The sequence below is a fragment of the Bemisia tabaci genome, chromosome 1, assembly GCF_918797505.1.
Source record: "Bemisia tabaci chromosome 1, PGI_BMITA_v3".
Classification (NCBI taxonomy): Eukaryota; Metazoa; Arthropoda; class Insecta; order Hemiptera; family Aleyrodidae; genus Bemisia; species Bemisia tabaci.
Window position 1 is genome coordinate 4,478,089 of NC_092793.1, and position 23,193 is coordinate 4,501,281.

At 40.5% G+C, this 23,193-nt stretch overlaps 1 protein-coding gene across 3 annotated transcripts in view; it reads right to left on the reverse strand.

Annotated features, from left to right (window-relative positions):
* The window catches only part of LOC109032169 (uncharacterized), a 276,458-nt gene that overhangs the window by 212,922 nt on the left and 40,343 nt on the right, over window positions 1-23,193 (reverse strand). For all 3 annotated transcript variants that reach the window (XM_072303601.1, XM_072303622.1, XM_072303571.1), the window contains exon 2: window positions 5,123-5,162. The gene's annotated coding sequence lies outside the window, so the exon portion shown is untranslated. The remainder of the gene's footprint in view (window positions 1-5,122; window positions 5,163-23,193) is intronic.

The following is a 23,193-nucleotide window of genomic DNA, read 5'->3' on the forward strand; positions in this document are numbered from 1 at the left end:
CATAAAAATTCTCAATATATCTTTAAAAATTTGATTGTAGCCAATTGAGCGGGGCATACCACTGCTAAATGTTGTACGATTCAGTTTCCTATATAAATTCGTGAATAAAGATAATTGCTGCCTCCTGAGACACCGCAGCGTGGTAAAAGAGTGGCAGTTATCGCCCCTATGTGATCTAGGAGTTACCTTTGCCGTTTAAAAATTCGTTTACCGACGAGCGAATATCAAGCAAAGCAAATGAAGTTTCAGTTTAAAAAGTAGGCATGTTGTTTGCAGTTGAGTAGCGGGGATAGGGCAGTCAGTAAATAGGTTACATTGCAACCGCCCCTGGTGAAATTGGTAGAAATAGCCTTGAATGACGTGAATGATTGAACGATAGGTGCTAACGACCAATGTTTTACTTCCGATCACGGAAATCAAACCAGATCACTCCTATTTGAAGGTAAGTAGGTGCTGCCGCAGGACATGACACAAAGCCTTAAATAAAAATAGAAATATCGCCGAGGGTTCAAACTCCAAGCAACACACCCAGTGATGTGATTCTAGCGGGTTGATTGGTGAATCGTAATCGAACGAGTTTGATCGATAAACCCCTATCCTCGCAATACTACTAATCGATAAGATTCATACGATGACGATTTAACAAGCCTGGCGCTGAATTCGATTGATAGATGAAATTGAAACGGATTTCTGTAGAGCGACCAAAACTTGGATTGCATTTTGCAAAAAGGAACCAAGTGCATTCCAATGTCACTAAGATTGTGCAACTTTTCTTACTCGCAAATAAAAACTGATCACCTGAACAAGTTACTTTACTCCCAAAAAACTATAGATTCGAGACGAAAATTACCTTTGTAAATTTAATTTCCATGCATAATTCCGGCACTTTTTTTTTCAACGAATATAAGTTGCACAATTCTAGCAACATTGAAATGCTCTTGGTTCCTTTCTGGAAAAATGCAATCTACTTCTTGTTGAATCAACACAGCTTGGAGTCCGTTCTTTTTACTCTGCCGTGCTATGGAAAATCGACGTATGAGGATTCAAAGGTTGCCCAATTTCTTCTCTGAAATTATTTATTCTTGAAGGAGATTACGAATGATATTCGTTGAAATTTTCAGGCTCATTAGATAAAATTGCGAACTAAACTCTCTGTAAAATCGGGAGAAAAATAATTATAAATTTTCCCGAAAATTCGTGATTAGTCGAGGGAAATTTAGCAACGTCTGGAGGCTCATGGGGCGTTCTTCTTTAATAGGACAGCAGTACTGACGAAGCGAAGGTCGGTTCATTTTGTTTATAACGGGGATGAAGGTGAAGGAAAATAAAGAGCGAGATTGAAAAATTGTTTCCAGCCTGTGTCTGTTGGAAGGGGGGAAACAATAAAATACGGACGGTGCCCCGCTTATTTGCCCCGGTATTATTAAATCGGTACCGACTCCTGATTACACTGGCGTCAAATTGAGTATTTAAAAATGATGCATTTCCGAGGAAATACACTATAAGTTCCTATTCTATAGAATCATATCCAGAAAATCGGATTTCACTGATCTCCCGAAACTGTGTTCTTATTCAGTGTGAACAGTAACTAAAATCCGATGAAAACACACCGTTTATGAATCAATTTTCTGAAAAAGGGCGGAAGTTAATTTTTCAAAACTGTTTACTTTCACATTTTTAAAGTCTCTGGTTATCATTGCCATTTTTTCCAAGAAAGCAACAGTATTCAGCTTCTGGAGGACGAGTTTCAGAGGCAAACGAAAGCTAATGTCAGAAAAAGGGTTTCAAAAATACGCATTTAAAACGAGTTTGAAAAAATGACTTAAGTCCTATTTAGAAGTACTGACTTAAATCAGTTCTAGATTTTCTGAAGTTTAGATTTCCGATTAAAGAAGCTATCATTGATGATGTGAAGAGGGAATAATGGATCAGTTGCACTGGCTTGATGCTTAATTCTTGTAGATAAGCTGAAAATAATAAGACCTGTCCAAACGGCAACTCTCTACATTCAATACTAACCGAGAAATCGCGCTTTGGAAAACTCGATTCGTGACATCATCCACTGCGGTTGTGCATACGATATGATTTCTTCCACCTCGCTTTCATCCGCGTTTGACGTCGAGTAAACAGTGCAAAAGTGTGTCTCGCTGGATGATGAAACCAAAAAGGAAGAAACCGCAGGGTATGCACTGCCGCGGTGGATGACATCATAAACCGAGTTTTTCATAGTGCGATATCTCGGTTGATATTGAACGTGGAAAGGTGCTGTTTGGACAGATCTCATTATTTTTCCAAGACTCTACAAGAGTCAAGCATCTAAACACAATTCTGTGACCAGCGCAACTGACCCACTAAAAAAACAAAGATATAGAAACCGAAAAGAATAAATACGAAAATGTGGCATCTTATGCGCAGAGTTTGTTGTCTTGCATTGTCTGGTTGGCTGGGTTCTAACTGCAATGCAAATCCACTTACTCGGCGTTAAGTCAACTGACGAGTTTTTTCTTTCGGAAGGAGGAACTCGGAGGACTTGAGTAGTAGTCAAGTCATAGTTGCTGCGTAAATGAATATAAACCTGCCTCTCGTGCAAGTGTTTAAAATAGGATTTTTACACGAAATCCGGCAACACACGACCAAGTTCAGTGCTGCCGTGTTAAGGAAGAACGTCGTATGAGCTTTCAGGCGTTGCCCAGTTTCCTCCGATAAAAACCGAATTTACTGAGAAAATTGTGAATATTATTTTCCACAATTTTCAGACAGTTTTGTACGCAATTTCATCCAATATATCTGAAAATTTCAGGGAAAATATGCATGTTTGTTGTCAAAAATATCATGAGAAATTTGGCAACTCTTGAATGTTCATACGGCGTTCTTCCTTAGCACAGTGGGTGCATGCTGCGATAGATTCGATCATTACTGCCGAGAGAAGGAAAAACGCAACGTATGAGCCTTCAGTTTTCTCTAATAAAATACGAATTTCCGGGGGAACTCTTATGGATCATTTTCTCACACTTTTCGGAGAATTTTCTTCGCAATTTCAATATCTGAAAATTCCAGAGAAAAATGTTCCTCTAAAATCAATGTTCCATCGAAAGAAACTTGGCGACATTCAACTGTTTATATGGCGTTCATTTTTAGCACAGCAGAATCCTCTCGCGCCGCATGCAGGATCGATTGAATCAGAGAGGTTAGCCATAAAATTTTTGCCAAATACTTCAAAAATTCAAGTTTAATTCGTCACAGTTTTAATTTTAAGAGATACTTCTCAATGAAAATTTCACGAAGAGAGCAATGGAGCCACTTTTAAACCTTCAAAATTTCGTATAAAGCGAGTTATAAGCTTAAGAAGTTTTCAAATTTTGTCCGACCTCTCCTATTAACTCGATCCACTGTGACTCCTATTGACTCGATCCACTCAAAAATGAAACAGCGGAAGAAAGACAAAAACTTTCTTAAACAGCAGCGGGCTTTTAGGTGTTCAGAGGGTGCAAATTTGCTCTCTTTAGTGCTTAAACTCAGTGTGAACATAAGATGACACATTAGAAATGCTGTATACTTGGACGCTTGCTCTAACCCTTGAGCAAGACCCAAGTGACATTGTGAGTCGAGATTCGAGCCTTGATGAGCGTGGGCGCAACCCATTTCGGCAAAAAAGAAAGTAGACGTTTCGGCAAAATTATTTCAGCACATCGAGGGGGAAAACGGACCGATTCGGCAAAAGACCAATATCAGTAAGCTCACAGAAAGTTTCAGAAAAAATGCCCAATTCGGCACGAAAGCTGACATCGGTGCGATTAGAGGAATGAATGGTACGAACTGGAATGTAATCGTAAACTGATCTCAAATGTTGGGTTGAACTTTGTCCTAAGGTGACCGCGGCTGTCTATTATCATTTGTAGGTATGAACATCACTTTGGATGTAGTAAACAAGTTCCATTCAGTTCGATTTTATCGTCGGTACACGAAAGAAGAATCGCTCATACGATTAATAACTACTGTGATATTTCGTGTTTTTTTTTTTACATTTTAACGACTGCGATTCCAAACCAAACGCTTAGAACACCTTCAAATCAGGCGATACTTCTCGCTTCTCCAGGAGGTTAGTTTAGTTGCGTGACCCAACCGAACGCTTTAAACGCCTTCAAATCTGGCGATACTTCTCGCTTCTCCGGAAGGTTAGTTTAGTTGCGTGACCCAACCAAACGCTTTGAACGCCTTCAAATCTGGCGATACTTCTCGCTTCTCCGGGAGGTTAGTTTAGTTGCGTGACCCAACCAAACGCTTTGAACGCCTTCAAATCTGGCGATACTTCTCGCTTCTCCGGAGGTTAGTTTAGTTGCGTGACCCAACCGAACGCTTTGAAACGCCTTCAAATCTGGCGATACTTCTCGCTTCTCCGGAGGTTAGTTTAGTTGCGTGACCCAACCGAACGCTTTAGAACGCCTTCAAATCTGGCGATACTTCTCGCTTCTCCGGGAGGTTAGTTTAGTTGCGTGACCCAACCGAACGCTTTGAACGCCTTCAAATCAGGCGATACTTCTCGCTTCTCCGGGAGGTTAGTTTAGTTGCGTGACCCAACCAAACGCTTTGAACGCCTTCAAATCTGGCGATACTTCTCGCTTCTTCGGGAGGTTAGTTTAGTTGCGTGACCCAACCGAACGCTTTAGAACGCCTTCAAATCTGTTCAAATAAGATGCTGCCGTTTCATCTGGGGCAATGTTGGTGGCGGAACGTAAAAAAAAGTAAAGTCCTGGTTGAAGCTTACAAAGACGAGCAAAGTGAGAATGGAAAATGGATAAAATCTTTCTTCGGTCTGTCTTATTTGCCCCCCCCCCCCCCCCCCCCCAACGAAGTACCACTTCCGTTTGTCGATTTCCTACGCCGAATTGGGCATTTTTTCTGAAACTTTCTGTGAGCTTAGTGATATTGGTCTTTTGCCGAATCGGTCCGTTTTCCCCCTCAATGTGCTGAAATAATTTTGCCGAAACGTCTACTTTCTTTTTTGCCGAAATGGGTAAAATTTGCCGAAATGGGAATCACCCGATGAGCGTGAGCCTTAATTCAGCGAATTTTAGGGAGCTAAATTGCTTGTAAACAAGTAGGATTGGTTGGAACGACTTACCAGCTAGTTGATTCCGCGATTGCTCCAGATCTTTCACGACCTGTGAACACAAATTCAATCAAATGAATCATAAGGATACCACTTTTTTGTTAAAAGGTAGATAGAAAAATCCCCCACCACTATTTTTACGCATTGGGAATGTTCGAAATTCATCTGCGTGAGAAATTTGCGCACTTATATAAGATTCTCGCTTCAAACAATACCACGGCAAAGGCATGGACGGATCAGTTGCGCTGGTTCCAGAATCGTGTTTAAATAATTTAAGATTAAAAATTAGCAAAAAATAATAACATCTGTCAATAACTTTGTTCATAGAAGGTCTTTATATCATACGGTAGGCATCATGATATGGTGATTTTCAGTGTCTTCTTGGGTCTAAAACTGGCCTGAACACAAGTCTGAAAGCCACGTCGAAAGTTGCGAGTTCCTCGACATTCATCGCACTATTTCGTAGTGACTTCGTCGGAGATCCATGAAATGTCCTTTGAATATGTTCGTTGGGGATGAAAGAGAGGCATGTTTACCAATTATTGTCGGTAACAAACCTTGCACTCATAATTTAAAAAAATCCCCTTTCAAAGGTTTTAGTTGTTAACCTTCATTTACTATTGCTTGAAAAGCGAGATTCATCGTTCGTCAAAATTAAACTTTTCAGGCAAGATTTGAGCGTAGAAAGCCGCAGACAGCTAAAAACTCGCAATTTTTACTAGAAAGAAAAACACATTGGATTTAGAGTCCAGACTCTTGAAAATATCGACAAGAAAAAATACTCTTGATTCAATCAGATTTAAGCTTAAATTAAGAACCAAGCTTCTTAATTGGAGCGGATTTCCTTTTGACTTAAGCTTAAATCTGATTGAATTAAGAGTCCATTTTCTTGTCAATGTTTTCAAGAGTCTGGACTCTAGATCCAATGTGTTTTTATTTTCCAGTGTTGCTAAAAGCGGCCTTCTGACCCACGTTAAGGCCAGTGCTCGAACTGAGAGGACACCAAAAATGACCAAATCATGACGCATTCCGTAAAGAGTAAATCTTAAATGAGCGATAAATCGTGAAAAATGAAGGAAAATCAGGGTGGGCTCAAAAAACGACCATATCGGCACCCCTCCTTTAATACGCCAATTTTCAGACTCCTATGTGATGTGCTGATCGTGATTTTTGCGAAGATTTCCGTGAGACGCAACTTTCTTATTCGCTTTGGCAAAATTTTGCAATAAACCCATTGACGGGCAGATAGTATTTTGAAGGAGCAGGCACAAAAGCGGGCTGATTGTTGAAAATAGACAAAAGCGACACAGGCAGTATGGAGCTATCCTATAGGTTGAAATGTGTGGTTGTTACAGACCAAGGGGGTGAATGATGGACTAAGTAAAGGGTCTCCCATGGGTTGCCGTTAGTTGGTCTATTACCTACGTCTTTTGTCCATTGCAACCACCCGCTTCCACCAATAGGATCCCTCCATATCTTTTTTGTCTCCTTCATCTACACCTTTGTCCATCAATTTCAATAATCAGCCCGCTGTCCATTTCAACTATCCGCTTCCACCAATAGAATGCCTTCGTATTCCTTTTGTCTACTTTGTCTATAGTTTTTTCTACCAATTGAAACAATGAGCCCGCTGATCAAGACATAGGTACTTGGATCCAGAGAACAGACATTTATGGAATCATGCGAACAGGGCCATTTCCATTCGAATCCAATTTCCACGACCACACGCGCTTCGCTCGGACCGGGAGCAATAACAATAAAGAGGGCAGGCGAAAAGAGAGGTCGGGCCACCTAACCTAGCGCTAGTTCACTGGTTAAACGCATTAACAGGTGTCGCAACGACTGTTACACTCGTGATGTCGGTCCTCACCGCGCCGCACAGTAGAACCAACCATTCAAACGAGTCAAAGACTTTTCTCACTAAATCAGCAACTTCTTATGTTTATAGTGTCAATTTATCAACTTTTAGGGGTGATCCTATGAGGAAACTTCAACACAAAAGTTTGGTTAGTGCGAAAAGTAACATACGAAACAACGCTAGAAAATGTCAGGAAGTTTTCTTGGAGAAATTAAATGAAAAACCATTGAAAGGAGTCACACTCTAAATTTTTCCAAATCTGCTAATTTCGATTTATTTATTTTCAGGAGTGATCCGAATAGGAAAGGACACAGTGAAATTTCATCACAAAAGTTCGGTTAATACGGGAAAAGAAACACAAAACAACCCTAGCCTTCGGTTGACAATTTAAAAAAAAAAATGTGTGCTAGTTTTCTTGAAGAAATTAAGTGAAAAGCAAAAGGTGAATACGAATGTCATAATCGGAGGAATGCATTTTCCCAGTCCCTTCATCGTTTTCGGCGCAAAATTCACCGCAAACTGTACCAAAATCAACACAAAATTTGTGTTGGTTTGTCCTACATTAATCAACACACAAATACACAAGCACAACATACACAATCCTAACATAAGTACACACTCACACATATTTTTATCAGGGGACGGGTATCGATAAGGTCCATTTCTGGAGGCCCACCCCAGCCTAATTTTATCGACTTTGAGATCGTTTCCTCATTTAGGACCTATGTTTTACAGAATGATCATAATTTGTTCATTGCAGGTCTCTTTCCGAGTGTAATCCTGGCCTAAACATGGGTATGCGCGCCAATTTTAGGGGAAAATGCAAGCTTGGAGGGTTTGCAATCAAATGCCGAAAAATCCGCATATTTCGCAAAAAATCGGCCTTTACACCCATGTTTAGATCTATGATAGACCCGAAAATGACCAAATCATGATGCAGTCTGTGAAATATAGACCTTATTCGGTGTGCTGAACATGAAGCTGCAGGAATCCAGCTAGGCTGGACCAAAGAACAGCTTTCTTACGGTGAGCAAAAACGAGTAACGATTATGGTAAATGGTTATGGTTTACGAAGAAACCGATTAAACCACTTTTAAACCTTTACTTTATCTATTAAAGAAGATGAGCTCTTGAAGCTTTAAAAGGTGGCTGGCCTCTTCCATTCACTGATTAAGTGGCTACGTCAGTCAATGCATCACGATAAATACCATAATCGAAATCCGACTGGCCCATTTGAATTTGGATCACTGTTGCCGCGCTTTGTGAGCGTGGTTTAATGGGTCTCAGTCGATAGTGGTTCGATGTATCGTTTGGTTCAAAACAATAGAACATAACATCAAACCAAAAATTTTAGGATATTTGTCAGAAAAGCTGATAAGCAGCAAATTTCGTAGCAATTTCACTACTCTTGGCCAATCAGTACTCATACGAATCAAAAATTCATCACAAAAAACCCGTTCCGTCAGATTACTCAATTGACTTTTGAGGCTATGTTTATGTTTTGAACCAATCTACATCGATACAATCTCACCCGTTCGATAAATCGAATACGATCTATTAAAAAAGCCAATCAGAGATTTGCATTTTTCAAGATTGATGTTACGTCTTTGTTTACGATGGAACCATCGAATACATCGATCGGTATCTGTTTATTTAGCCACGTGGCGAACTGCAACAAAAATTGTTGCAAATTGCCACAAACTCTGGGTGCTGTGTGGCTAAATGAAACAAGAAAAATTAGTGTGGCAAAATGCAACAAAAATTGTTGCAGTTAGCCACAGTGTTTGGAATGGTCCATCAAATTTAGCGAAAAAAATTGTTATTTATCCTCTCATTTTTATTTTACTGCAGTGTAAGTGATTTTATTAAGAGTCTGGAATAGATTAAAAAGTATAAATAACCAACTTTTATTTTAATAATTTTACCATCCTCCACTAGTGACCAATGCAATACTGATTCTACTGTACGCTGAAATACATGTAAAATTTACTAATTGGAAAGTATTCGGAGGAATTATTGACCACATGCGTGCAGCTCTTCTTCCTTAGGTTAGGTTAGGTTAGGTTAGGTTAGGTTAGGTTAGGTTAGGTTAGGTTAGGTTAGGTTAGGTTAGGTTAGGTTAGGTCATGTTAGGTTAGGTTAGGTTAGGTCAAGTTCGTTTCTATTAGGTTCGGTAACGCTGCGATGTAGATACGTGGTTTTGTCCTTTGGCCATGTGGCTAACTGCAACATAATTTGTTGCACTTTGCCACGTTTGCCACACCAATTTTTCTTGTTTCGTTTAGCCACATAGCACCTAGAATCTGTGGCAAGATGCAACATTTTTTGTTGCATTTAGCCACGTGGCTAAATGAAACGTAATCCATCGATCTATCGAATGACGTAGCCACTAAATGGATCCACTGTGCGGCGAGGGTTGCAGGCGGGAGGGGGGGGGGGGGGGGGCTTCAACTGAGGTATTTTGCACTTTACGTCGTTCGCAGAGCCGCTACACTTTGCAAAAGCAACATTCCTACGACGGGTTTTCCTTTGCAGATAGGTGGTTGTTGTCGAACACGGTGGAGTGCACGAGAGTGGTGTCTGTGTCGTCGCGTCGACTCATGCGGCTGAGTCACGCGCTCGCTAGTCGTCGTCCAACGACACGCTCCCCTCGTGAAATCCCAATTTTTTCAATAAAAATCGTTTCGTATTCAGGTGTTATGAGCTCGCGTTACACACAGAAGAGAGAGAGAAAGAGTATAACCAGAATGGAGAATTCGCAGGTGTCTGAAATTTGATGAATTTCGTGTTCAAGCGGAGACTACTGAGTGAACGGAACACGAGGATACTCTTGGTTCATAACTTGAACGATTACTGAAGTAGATGCGACGAAATGATCTAATTTGCCAGGGCCATGTGTCTAAATTGAAAATGCCGCCGGATTACATCAGAAAACTGAACATTTTCTCACTTTTCAATTTATACTATTTATACTTTTATACTATTCCCCAAAGTAGAGCACAATTGTAAAAAATACTGGGAAATCAGCTTTTTAAGCACTTTCAGGCGAAGGTTCAAAAAAATTGCGTGCAAATTCTCCATTAAGCCTTGTCTCCTCGGAGCATATTCGTGGGGTTTGCTCCCAGGAAAAGTCTCCCTTGCGAAGTTCCTAAATCGAGGAAGGACGCTTATATTTTGCAATTATTCATGACGAAGTTGACTCAAACTACATAGTAGATGCTGGAAAAATTGTGGAAATTTTCGATGGGAGCCCCTCGAACCCCCTTTACCCCCCCCCCCCCAATTCGAAGTGTCTGGATCCGCCTGAGCGTGAAATTTAGATAAGGTGACATACGTGTGTATCATTCGTACAGATCTTGTCTATTGGTCCATTACACACTTAATTAAACAAAAGAAACTTTTGAGTCGAGTTCCCAAAATTCCAAAATAGCCCCAGATTATTTTTACACGGATGGAGGGCTTTACACCGCAACTTCAAAACTCGCCGTGGCACAAGTTGAATCAATTCAGTATCTACACCGGGATAATGACCATTAACTGGTAATTGGTTATCATGGTCCGGGCGTTTGCTAGTTGGTGTGCTGGAGGTTTTCACCAAGCTGGTCACTTTCAAGGACCCAATGATAAACTGATTAGCAAGTTGCTATTTCTCATAGACGAAGTATAACAAGACTCGGGTTTTTTTTAGGGTCGACTTAATTGGGACGCTGCGGTAGCCGGGTGCGTTCGTCGCATTACGGAAGAACGCAGTAAGAGCCTTCAGACGTTGCCAAATTTCCCTTGATAAAGTAATTTTCGGGAAAATTATTAAATTGTTTTCCTCCGATTTTTCAGGGCATTTCCTTCGTAATTTATTTTGGTCGTTCGTGTCCGATTTTTTCATCGAAAAATACTCATAACTTTCTTAGAAAATGAACCTTTTCGGAGAGGGAATTTGGCAACATTGGAATGCTCATACGGCGTTTTTCCTTAGGACGGGAGCGTTAGACTGGCGACCGCGGCGAGCGGCACCGTTGCTGGAGATGCGGTGGACTTGGACCCCTTGCTGGGACAAAATAGACGTCCTCAAAACCACCGAGCTGAGGCGAACCTCGAGGCCCCGTAAAAATATCTCAAATTAATTCCCACTACTCTGTACCACTGGCCTCGTTACACGCTAATCACACTCAAAAATAGACTCCCCTTCCCCGCCTCATCGGTTGCCAAATTTAGGAAAATGTTAAACCACGCTAAATAATTAAACAAACTGATTGCGGTGGACGCCCGGGTCGCAAGACAGTATGTTGGAGTTCTTTAAGCCATCGTGCGTTAAAAATTCAACATAAAGCTGAAAAATCTCAATACAGAGGGGAAAAGCTCATATGAGCACAATTTTCCCTCAAAGAGATACGCTGTTTGGTGCAACAATAGTAACTACCATTCTGCACTGCACTGAGGATTGGCCCAACAAGGCCTAAACGCATCTGCAGTTGCCTTCCTGAATGGTTGTAGCTAGTAATGCACCAAACAACATATCTGTTTGAGGGAAAATTGTGCTCATATGAGCTTTCTCCCTCTGTATTGAGATTTTTCGGTATTATGCTGATTTTTAACGCAGGTTGGCTGAAAAACTCGAAAACATACTGTTAAATAAGTACCTAAAAAGGCAATTTCCGCAAGCTTAAAAACCAGAGGCGCAAAATGATAGGCGATAGGCGCAAGAATGTAAAAACCAAAAGCGCAAATGAACAAGAATAGTCGTCCAAAAGCGCAAATAAACAAGAGTAGTCGTCCAAAAGCGCAAACGTGAAAAGTAAACTAACCTTAAGCAGGGTCATCGTAAGTTGAGACAAATGTCAATCTCTCAGTACATCTGAATCAACACCACTCAACAGGTTAATACATACAGTCAGATGGCACCATACCACCGATGAATGGTGACTTAAACAATATTTGACTTTTGTCACAACGTACGATGACTTCGCTCTGTAACCAACCTTGCATTTAGGTTAGGTGCAATCAGATATTGACAGTTTGACTCCTTTTCTTTCTCTGTACTTCTTGGTCGTCCCAAAACCATAGTACCATTTGCGTGAACAAGCCATCATCCAACAGCGCAAATTGGCGATTTGCGCTTTTGGATTTATTTTTTCATTTTTTTTTTTTTTTTGGAGGGGGGGGGGGGTAACATCTAGGCCCTAGGGGCACCTAATCGAGGAGTGTCAGTGAAAATTGGAGTTGAGGGGAGAGGACTCCTCGAGATTCATCTCAGTATATTCAGTCGTCTCGGGAGCAATTTTAAGCTGTTTTTAGCGAAAAATGTACTATTATTAAAAATTAAAATTATTACAATAAGGGCTCCGTTGATGGATATCTCCTCAAATTTTTTTTTTGTAGGAAATGGGCACTTCACTCTGCAGGAATTTTGGAAATCAATTCTTGAAATAGGTATAAGAAGGTATTTAAAATTGACATTTGAATGATTGTATACTGAGCTAAAACCGTAGTAGATTGCACGAGAACCAATAAATCTAAAACAAGTTACTAGGATCTAATAGATACAATTTGTTTTCAAGGTAACAGCGAAGACCTGAAGTTAAACGATTCGATTTAATGACGAGGTCGAGTTAAGTCCTATACCTTCTTAGTTAATAACATTCACAAGATTAGAAAGTAGGAAAAAATTTCGAAAATTTCAACGAAGTATAAAATTCTGAGAAGAGAAGAGTCTTGTCAAGATACACCAGCGGTCGACGCCTCGGCCATCGAACGGAAATATTATGACATTTATTAGATTTGCATTATTCAGTGTATTTATGGTTTGAAAGATGAGGATAACTTTCTACATCCTAATACACTTGCACAATACGAATCATGATATACTTAACACTTCTACGAAACATAAATTTTCCTTAACCGGTTGCAATTCGGTTTCAGAAGTTAATCACTTGCGTATATTTTGCATGAAAACTTGTTGACTTGAACGAAGCATAGGAATAGATTATTACCGGAGAGAACGGGGCTCGGAATGAGCCGTCTGTCCGTTCTGCGAGACGGGATTTCAAAGGCCCACTCCTGATGTACACTTCAATAAGGCGAAATTGACGGTTTTATACCGTCATGTAAATACGCCTGCGCAAAATTGCATCCTACTGAAAGGCATAGTTGCCAGTTATGGCTCGGCTGAGAAGACCGAAGTTGCTGATTTACCGGCTTATCACAGCCGTTCGAGCTACCCAGAATGCGAGGAAGAAATGGGTCTATTTACACCGAGAAAAAAAGCGTCGGTTATACCAACAAAATAGTTCCGGAGAAGCACGCTGGTCCCGAAGACTGAACCTTCAGGCAAAAGAATCGACTGTTTCAGTCGAAAGAACTTAGCTCCAGTTCAACGAATCAACATCTCAATTCATCGAACCATAGTACTTCGGTCGACATGGAACGGAACATGTTCCATATAAACCATGTTCCATGAATCGGAAGTTTTTGGTTTACAGAGCTGAATTCGATTCACTAAACGACAGTTTAGTTCTGTCAACTAGGAGGGTTCGATTGATTTGCTTGTCAGAGGGATCAGGTCCATATTCTGTAAAAATTTCTGATTATAAAAGTGACATTTTTCTCTTCGAAAAAACTCAAATTTGGATCGGAAATTTTGAAACATCGAAATGGAGACGCATGGTTTCGCACTTTAGCCATAGATATGAGGCTCCTTTGGGAAAGAAGCTGCTTAAGAATTGCTTCTGAATACGACTCTCAGTGTCCTTTGAACCAAGAGGCGCCAAATGAACGATTTTTTAAACCCAACAATTTTCGAACCTGCGTATATTTTTCACAAGTTGAAGTTACACTAACTCAGCAACACCAGACATTCCTATGACTGTTTATCATATTACATATTATGGATATGGATCGTATTCGATACATCAAATAGGTGAGATGGTATCGATATAGATGGGCTCAACATGTAAAAAACACAGCCTCAGAAGCCAATCGAGTAATCTGTGTTAACTGGTTACTGTGATTGATTTTTGATTCTTAATGGCTACTTCATGGCAATGAAAAGTGAAATTGTAAGGAATTTCCTCTTTTTCAGCCTTTCTAACTTCAGTATTATACCACAGAATTTAGAAAATTACATTCCCTGAAATTTTCCTGATTTCTCTGCGACAACCGCTCTGTCGATAAAATTCCCTGATAATTGAGGATATGCCTGATACTTGAAAAGACATGATTTGAAGAAGTTTCCCGGCAAAATTTATTTTTCGAAACGGCAAACCCATCCTAGACGGGAAATATGGGTAACTTGACAATTTTTCCGACATTTTCCGGTTTGCCTTGACTATGGCAACTCTATGACTTAAATATATACACATAGTCGCTCCCACAATGCATTCTGACGTTCTGCGACACCCAAACGCCATATCTCTCTCTAACTAAATAAACTCTCTGACTAAAATTCAAAAATTTTCGTTTGAGGTTATGCTGCATTGCGTTTTGAAGCGGGCGATACGTATATGAAACCACTATCGAATACGAATCATTCTACGATGCGGAAAATGCAGAGGACCGAGAGGAGAAGCCGCTCTTTTCGGTGCGACCTGGCAACCACGTCAAGCTGGCGAGGATACTTATTGCGAGCTTACGAAGCTTCACTTTGCATAGAGTGCGGCCGAGTGAATAGAGGAGGACCGATCTCGGGTCCCGGGAAGCCTCGGCTAAGACAATGCAACATAACTGCAACTTGGAAGCTGTTTCCGGTAGCCGCCACCGGTCGGGCCGGGGCCGGGGACGGACAGGCGAGGGTGGCGGGCGGGCGCCGTGCACCGGTCACAAACACCGTCACTAATCAACAATGCTGCCAACGCTCCCCCTCAAATCAATGTCCTCCTACCAAAACTCCCCGACTCCGAAAGAAATCAACCGAAAATGGGCCTGTTGCCAACACTGGAAAAAATAAGTTGCTTGGATCTAGAGTCCCTTTATACTGAGAGTCAAGACAATGCGAATCCATTTCTGATTGGTCAACCGGATTTTAGGCCTTCACAGTGTCACAAACGGGAATAAAGATGACATTTTCACCAATTGCAAAGATTATAATCTGTAGTGGACCGAGGAATTTCGAGTTCGACAAGGAACAAACGGAATGAAAGAAGGAACGGAGAAAGGAATTTAAGAATGAGCCGATCAAAGATTACGAAAAACGTTCAATTTCTGTAATCTTTATTCCCGTTTGTGACTCCATGAGGGGTGTTGTCTTGACTCTCAGTATAAAGGGACTCTACTTGGATCTTTCTAGAGCCAGACTCTTAAAAACAATGACGAAAGAAAATACGGTTGATTCAATCGGATGTTTAATGGAATCGAGAGCCAAGCCTTTTCATTTAGGCGGAATCCTTTTTGATTCGAGCGGAAATCCGATTGAATCAAGAGTATTTTTTCTTGTCAATGTTTTAAAGAGTCTGGACTCTAGATACAACCGACTTTTTTTTTCCAGTGCACTTTAACTAGAGAGAGAAAAAACGAGTTTTCTTTCGGTAAATGGCTCGAAAATCACGATTATCGCATCGGAAAAGTCTGAAATGCACCCTTCTCTTCACAATCTGCGTAAGAAATTTGTGCTTTTTTCTTCCTGCTCCAAAAACGATACTACGGCACAGGTAAACATGTCGTAAGAGGAGTCGTTCCATCCAACCCCTGAACAGTGGGATGCTACACAATATTCAACATGTCTGACGCTTCCACGCGAAAATCGTGAGGAAATCAGCACAATGATCTTTATCAACACAAGGAAAATGTAAATATAAACACGCCGGTTGATAAAATACCGTCTCGTCAAGTGTATTTCGACGGGTCGACGTCAGCCATGTTGAATATTGGATAGCCTCTTGGTGCGCAAGGGTTGGACAGGACAACCCTTCTTACGATATGTTTACTTGTGTCAAAGTATAATTTTTGAAGCGGGTATCTGAAAAAAGCCCATGATTCAGACTTTTCCGATGCGTTAATCGTGTTTTTTGAGCCATTTCCAATAAAAAGCAGCTTGTTTTTCAACTCTGGCTGAAGTTCGTGACCGGCCCATTTACTGTGCTAATACTGTCAAATGTGACGAAATCAACATAAAAAATTTGCAGTTTCAGTCATGCATTTCATTTTCGACGGTACTCAAAGCCTCGTCCCTCTATGCGCCGCGCGCCGGTCGCTTTAGTCTTGTCACCTTTAATCGAAAAAATTCGCGCATTGATTCACAAAAATAAAATCCTTTTCCTCGTGCGATCATGCATTATCATCGATTCTTATTGAAGATTGACTTGACGTGAGAAAATCTGGCAACAAAATCTTGAATATAGGGATGATGGACAGAAAATCCCCGTAACAAGTTCGTAGTCGGAGCCGCGCGCTAAAGTGGTGAACTTTGAACTGGATGCCGGCCGTAAATTTCGCTTCGCCTGGGCTTGCGTCACCGAGGCTGATGCGCCTGGGTTGTCGCTGGATGGTGAGACGGTGCGGTGAATGGTGACCTCCACCTGAGCGGTGAGCAACGCTGTTGCCTGACCGAGGGGTTTCCCGAATGAACCTGGGTGAAAGGGGCCAATTTTTTCGGGCGATCTGGTGCCGATGGTGAGTAGAGGATGAGGAATCCTCGCAATTACGCGCGCGGTCGCGTTTCTCCCGTAAATGACTCCGCCGCCACCGCGGCCGCGCGGCCCGAGCAGCGTTCCTTCTTCGGGACTCATTGAAAAAAGCCACTGGGACTTCACTGATGAGCTAAGGAACAACGCCGTATGCGTATTTAGACGTTGCCACACTGGAAGAAAAAAGCACATTGGATCTAGAGTCCAGACACTTAAAAACATCGACAAGAAAAAGTACTCTTGATTCAATCAGAATCTAGCTTAAATGGACGGAGGTAAACAGAGAGGAACCAAACCACATCGGGATCGAACCGAGAAAAAGAGGTTTAAAGTTAAGCTCCTGCATAAGACTCAATGTAAAAGATAAACTTCAAGTTCAATTTCTGCAAAATTTGCTCCAACAAAAACTTTGAATTTTTGGCGATAGATAGTAGAGCAGTGGTCGAGTTCAAAACCACTCATAACTCAATTTTTTCCAAAATGTGGGTTGGTTCCTTTCTGCTTAACTCAGTCCAAATCAAGAACCAAGCCTCTTAATTTAAGCGGATTTCGTTTTGATTCAAGCAAAAATCCGATTGAATCAAGAGTATTTTTTCTTGTCGATGTTTTCAAGAGTCTGGACTCTAGATCCAATGTGTTTCTTTTTTTTTCCAGTGCATTTTTCCTTCATTCAAAACCGATTTTACTGGGAAAATCCTCAATATTTTTCCTCTGTTTTTTCGGACAGTCGGTCACGAAACCAAGCAATTTCAACCTGGAACTACATTTTTTCAAAGGTAGAGTAAGTACTCTGAAAATATCAAGGAAAAATAAGCACAACTTTCTTCAAAGATACACAATTTATTCGGGGAAATTTGGCAACGCTCGAGTGTTCATACGGCGTTCTTCCTCAGCACAACAGTACAGATGCGCCTTGCACCACGGAATCACAACGAGGCGATGCGCCACTCGAAAGCTCCGAGTCCGAGTTATACGGTGAAACGGTGAAAATCCAGGACCTGAATTTTCGGTCATTTTCCGATTCCCCTCGGGAGGCAGGAGGCGAATTTTCGACATCAAATCACCTTCTATAATATAAAATCACTAGAGCAACGCATAACGTTCGAGGCGCGAGGCGCTTCGGGGGGGGGGGGGGGGGAGGGACCGCGTAGCAGTCAGGGTGCGCCCCGCCCCCGCCCCTAGTATGATAAACATAAACAATATCAACCGATGTAAATTCTAATCGGAGAACCCTCTTGAAGTTTTTTACTCAGGCTATTCTGCTGTGCTAAGCAATAACACCGCAAATCCATCAAGATTTTCCCGCGTTTTTTGGAACTTAACACTTTACACTGGGAAGAAAAAAAAAACACATTGGATCTAGAGTTCAGACTCTTAAAAACATCGGCAAGAAAAAGTACTCTTGATTCAATCAGAATCTAGCTTAAATCAAGAACCAAGCCTCTTAATTTAATCGGATTTCGTTTTGATTCAAGCAAAAATCCGATTGAATCAAGAGTATTTTTCCTTGTCAATGTTTTCGAGAGTCTGGACTCTAGATCCAATGTGTTTTTTTTCCAGTGTATAAAATAAAGACTGTTTCACCCATGCACCTCCACTTTTCAGGTTAAGTTCACAATAGTATTTGCGGAATAGTTCTGTAAAAACATTGTCCCAAAGAATACGAGTTTTTTGGCTGTGATACATTGCTTCCAAAAAATTTAAAATTATGTTTACGGCGTTTTTGCGTTGCGCGGCAGTATTCTACTAATAAAAATGTTCCGGTCGATAATTCCCGGCCGAGAAATCCCGTTGAGTCAACCGAAAATCTATTTGAAGTCAAAGGACGTCTACTGGAAGTAACTGGAATATTGTTTGAAACAAAAATAATTCCTGTTGACTGAAAAAAAAAATTGGCCTCCGGCCAATTTATGCGCGGCGCAAGCGCCGCGTACCGGCGCTTCGCGCCGGCATGTGGGGGGGCTTCGCCCCCCATCATGGTGCGAAGATCGCACAAGACTTTCTCGCTTTTGCCGGCGCTCCGCGCCGGCATAGACACTTTTACTGCAATATTTAGAAAAATACTGCCAATTTCACAAAATCATAAAGTTTGATTGGAATTTTGATCGCAGGATAATAGTTATTAAATTTTTATTCAAACCACTGCACTATATTGTAAATGTCTTCGAGATATAGGATGAATTCATACATTCGGACTCGACTTGTCGATATTATGAGGCATCTTCAATTAAATATGTAATTGATTAATGATGCCTCCTATTAAAGACGGCGATCCGTAAAAATCTTAGCTTTTCTACGATTCATTAGGATCCATTAGATTCATTGGCATCATACTTCAGATACGATTATATGTTATAATCTTTCCTTAAGCACGGTCAAAAGCCATCAAAAATCTACTTCAATGGGTAGATTGACTATTCGATGTTTAAATAGTCTTAAAACTAAACGGTTTTCGCTTAGCATCGTCCAAATTTTAAATTTGGCGGGCGAATCTACCTGCTGGTAATGGTTCACCACCCGCCCGCCAAGAGCGCCAGTTCCTTAGCGCGTATCCCCGTAATTCGAAACGAAAACAATAGAGAGCGCCACCTTCTTCTTGCTGCTCGTAACCAGTAGTCGTAACTAGTCCAGTAGCATAGAGAAAAAAAAGGAGGTGTTTGCATCTTGAGGATTTGTACCCACCTACGTCATCAATGTAAACAAGACGCTCGTTGAGGGTTATGTTGACGCTGTAAAAACGGACCATAATGTCCGATTTTTTTACTTAAATCAACTCTTTATTTAATTTCAAGCACTTTTTATAGAATGACTTTTTCCCTTAAATTACACCATTTCCAAGAAAATCGACAGGATAAAAACGTCGCTGTACCCAATGACGTCATCAAAGCTATAGATACTCTATGAAAAATTCCAAGATGCCCGAAATGCAAACACCTCCTTTTTTTTCTCTATGGTCCAGTAGTCATATATTCATCCATGTCGTAACCCCGTGTCAACAAACCTCGCAACAACAACATCAATACCTAATTAAATCAATCATGTTTGTGCAGTTTTATTATATTATTATATTATATTTGTGTTCAGTACCTCGTAAAAAGGAACCGCGAAAGATGGAATCTGCCGGGATTCTAAATTCATCAACAACAAACATATTAGTTTCTAATAAAAATCCAAGTGTCAGTGCTTGCGTTTTAGCTTCGATAATTGTATGTAATGTAAGTACCTGATTAGTTGTCTAATTTTGCTTGGTGTATACCTACGGAGTAATTTTGGAGATAGTATATGATGCATTATACAATGCATTTGAATTCCTAGGTTTCATCTGACTCAAAGTGTTCGCTGCTATTATCTAGGAGCGTACCGACTCATTCATTGGAGAATTGAGCGTTTCCTATCGGCCCCTCTGCAATTATGAGATTAGTCCAAGGACCCTTTAGGAACTTAATTAATGACTCAGGTGGTGCTTTTGAGCCAACTTTCAAAGAATTAAAGGCATTTTTTTAAAATCTACCGTCCATGAGCTCTCCGTCTGACCGAAGTGCTCTCCTCGCTACATGACGCGTAACCCTTCAATTTTTAGTTTAGTCCAAAGACCTCACAGGAACTTAAATTAATGAACCAGGTGGTGCTCTTATGCTAACTTTCGAAGAATTAAAGGCATTTGTTTCTAAAATTTACAGTCCTTGAAAATGAGCTGTTTGTGATGTCGCAGAGCAAAGTGCCCTACTTTTGGGCCTCGTAATCCCTTGAATTTTGAGTTTAGTGCAAAGATCTTTTTGGAACTTAAATTATTGACCCAGGTGATGTGCTTGATGCCCATTTTTAAAGAATTAAAGCCATTTTTCAAAATTTACAGTCTTTCAAAATGAGCTTTCCGTGTGATTTTGCTAAAAATGGACAATTGAGCGTAGCCCCCCCAAATTTTAGCGTACCTCAAAATCGTTGGACGTGCATAAGGAGACTATAGATATGGTGTCCTGTGCCAATTTTGAATGAAATCGAACAGATAGATTCTGAGATATCGCTGTAGACAGATTTGGGGGACGCCACACGGACGGACACACATTTTTTCAAGTATGGTTATTTTTACTCCTGGGACCTTAAAACGTCTAGAAATGATGAAATTTCAACTTTTTTTTTTTTTTTTTTTTGGAGGATGACAATACTTCCTCTCTACCCTATGGGAGCGAGAAAGTAAAAATGAAAGCGAGGGAAGAGAGAACACAAGCGGTTTGGGCTAAGCGATTTGATAAAGAATCTTTCTCCCGGCAACAGGAAGTCAGCTGTCAGTTACAAATGTTACGGATGATTGAAGGAATGTAAAATAAGCAGAATAATGCCTAATACTTGTGCAAAAATGAATGTGGTTTTTGGTTGACCACTGATCAGGGTTGTCGGTGAGGACGGAGAAGTCACTCGGCTTGAAGGCACTCTCGCACAAATTCTGCCGCGCTAAGGAAGAACGCCGTATGAGCCTTCAGGCGTTGCCAAGTTTCCTCCGATTAAAACCGAAGTTACTGGGGAAATTGCGTCTATTATTTTCCGACATTTTCGGACAATTTTGTACGCAATTTAATCTAAAATATCTGAAAATTTCGAGGAAAAATATCCATAAATGTTGTCAAAAATGAATGTTTTATGAAGGGAAATTTGGCAACTCTCGGATGTACATACGGTGATCTTCCTTAGCACGGCAGAATTGTCTTTCAGTACTTTAAAAAAAGTCCTCGACCGATTAAAATTCAAGAACAGCGATTCCATTCAATCTTCTCAAGTATTTTTAGAAAAGTATCCCCTGAAGAGAGCGTGAAAGAGAGTGGAATGAAATAATTCAGGGTGTCGACCAAAATTTCTTCTTAGATTTTCCTGCTTTTCCCTGATGTTCTAAATAAAATTTCCTGATGTTTTGCGCGAATAAATTGAAACTCGTTTGATTTAACAGACGAACATATTTTATTAATCGAATCAAACATTTCACTTTTGTATCTACTAACTCTGAAAAATGATATACGCGAAAGATTGATTCCTGTTACATGACTGATTTTCTAACATTTCCAGAATTTTTCCTGATGACAACCAATTTCCTGACAATACCGGTTTTTGCTGACGGGAGACACCCTGAATATGAATCCATAGCACATTTTCATAATACTTCAAGAATAATGTCTCTAGCTGAGAGGGTCATTTCTCAGAGTGAAGAGGAAATCAATATCTCAAGAACTCCCTTCCTTGTCACGACAAAGAATGATCATCATGCGAGAAAAATTATTTCTGAGGTGATGAAATTTTATTATGGGTTCATAATATATCTCTCTCTAATCTTTCGCGACATAAATATTTAAACGTATTTGGACCGAGTTTAACAGAAAGGAACCAAGCCACATCAGCTATTGCCAAATTTAACTGGGCAATTTAATTTTTTACGAGAGAACGTTTGTGCGGATTCCTTTAAAAATTTTAAGGAATTTGCTTTGTATTACGGAGAATATTCACTGAAATTTGCACAAAAATCCGCACAGCCATTTTCATAAATAAGAATAAATTGCCCAGCTAAATTTGGCAATAGCTGATGTGGCTTGGTTCCTTTCTGTTTAACTCAGTCCATTTTATACTGAAAGGGATTCGAATCGAATGAACTAAATCAAATAGAATTAAGTAAAACGCAAACCCTATGCTCCTAGTTCCATTTGATTTAGTTCCTTTAGACATAAATACGTTCAATTTTCGTAAAAATAGTAATGTATTTCCCTTCGTGTGTGTTTATCGCAAGTAAAGTTGTGAAGGGTGTTCTTGAAAATTCGCCGAGAATGATAAGAATTACAAACCTAACGTCTATGCTGCCGTTGTGAGTATAACAACGTCTTACGAACAGTAGAGAGTTACCAGATTTCCCTTTATAAAACATGTATTTTTGACGACTTTCATGCATATGATCCCTTGAAATTTTCAGATATGTTAGATTAGATTCGTCGCTTGACTGACATAAGGGCGTAACTACACTTAAAGATAAGCCCGGGGAGGCATTGGGTAATATGGACAACAGGGTTTATTTCGAAGTATAGTTACGCCCTTATGCCAGGAGGACGACGAATTGCGTAAAGAATTGTCTGCACATTTTGGGGGAAAAATATTCACAATTTTCCCAATAAACTCGGTTTTTATCGAAGGAAACTTGGCAACATCTAAAGGCTCGTACAGCGTTCTTCCATCGTACGGCAGTGTGGAAACCTATCTAAAACTCTACACTCGTTCTCATCTCCATTCTTAGTTCGACATGACAACGAAAAATGAAATATGACTCTAAAATTGGATATACACGTTACGGGGACTCCAGCGGGCCGATTGTTGAAATTGAAAGATAAGGCGATAGACAAAGAAGACATAGGGAGTATGGAGCTATCCTATTGGTTGAAACGGGTGGTTCCTTTAGACGAAGGGAGAAAATAATGGACTAATTATCGGGTCCCTCGTAGGTTGCTGTTACTTGGTCTATTACCTACCTCTTTTGTCCAATGCAACCGCCCGCTATCACCAATAGGATCCCTCTATATTTCTTTTGTCTTCTTTTGCTATAGCTTTGTCTATCAATTTCAATAATCGGCCCGCTGTAT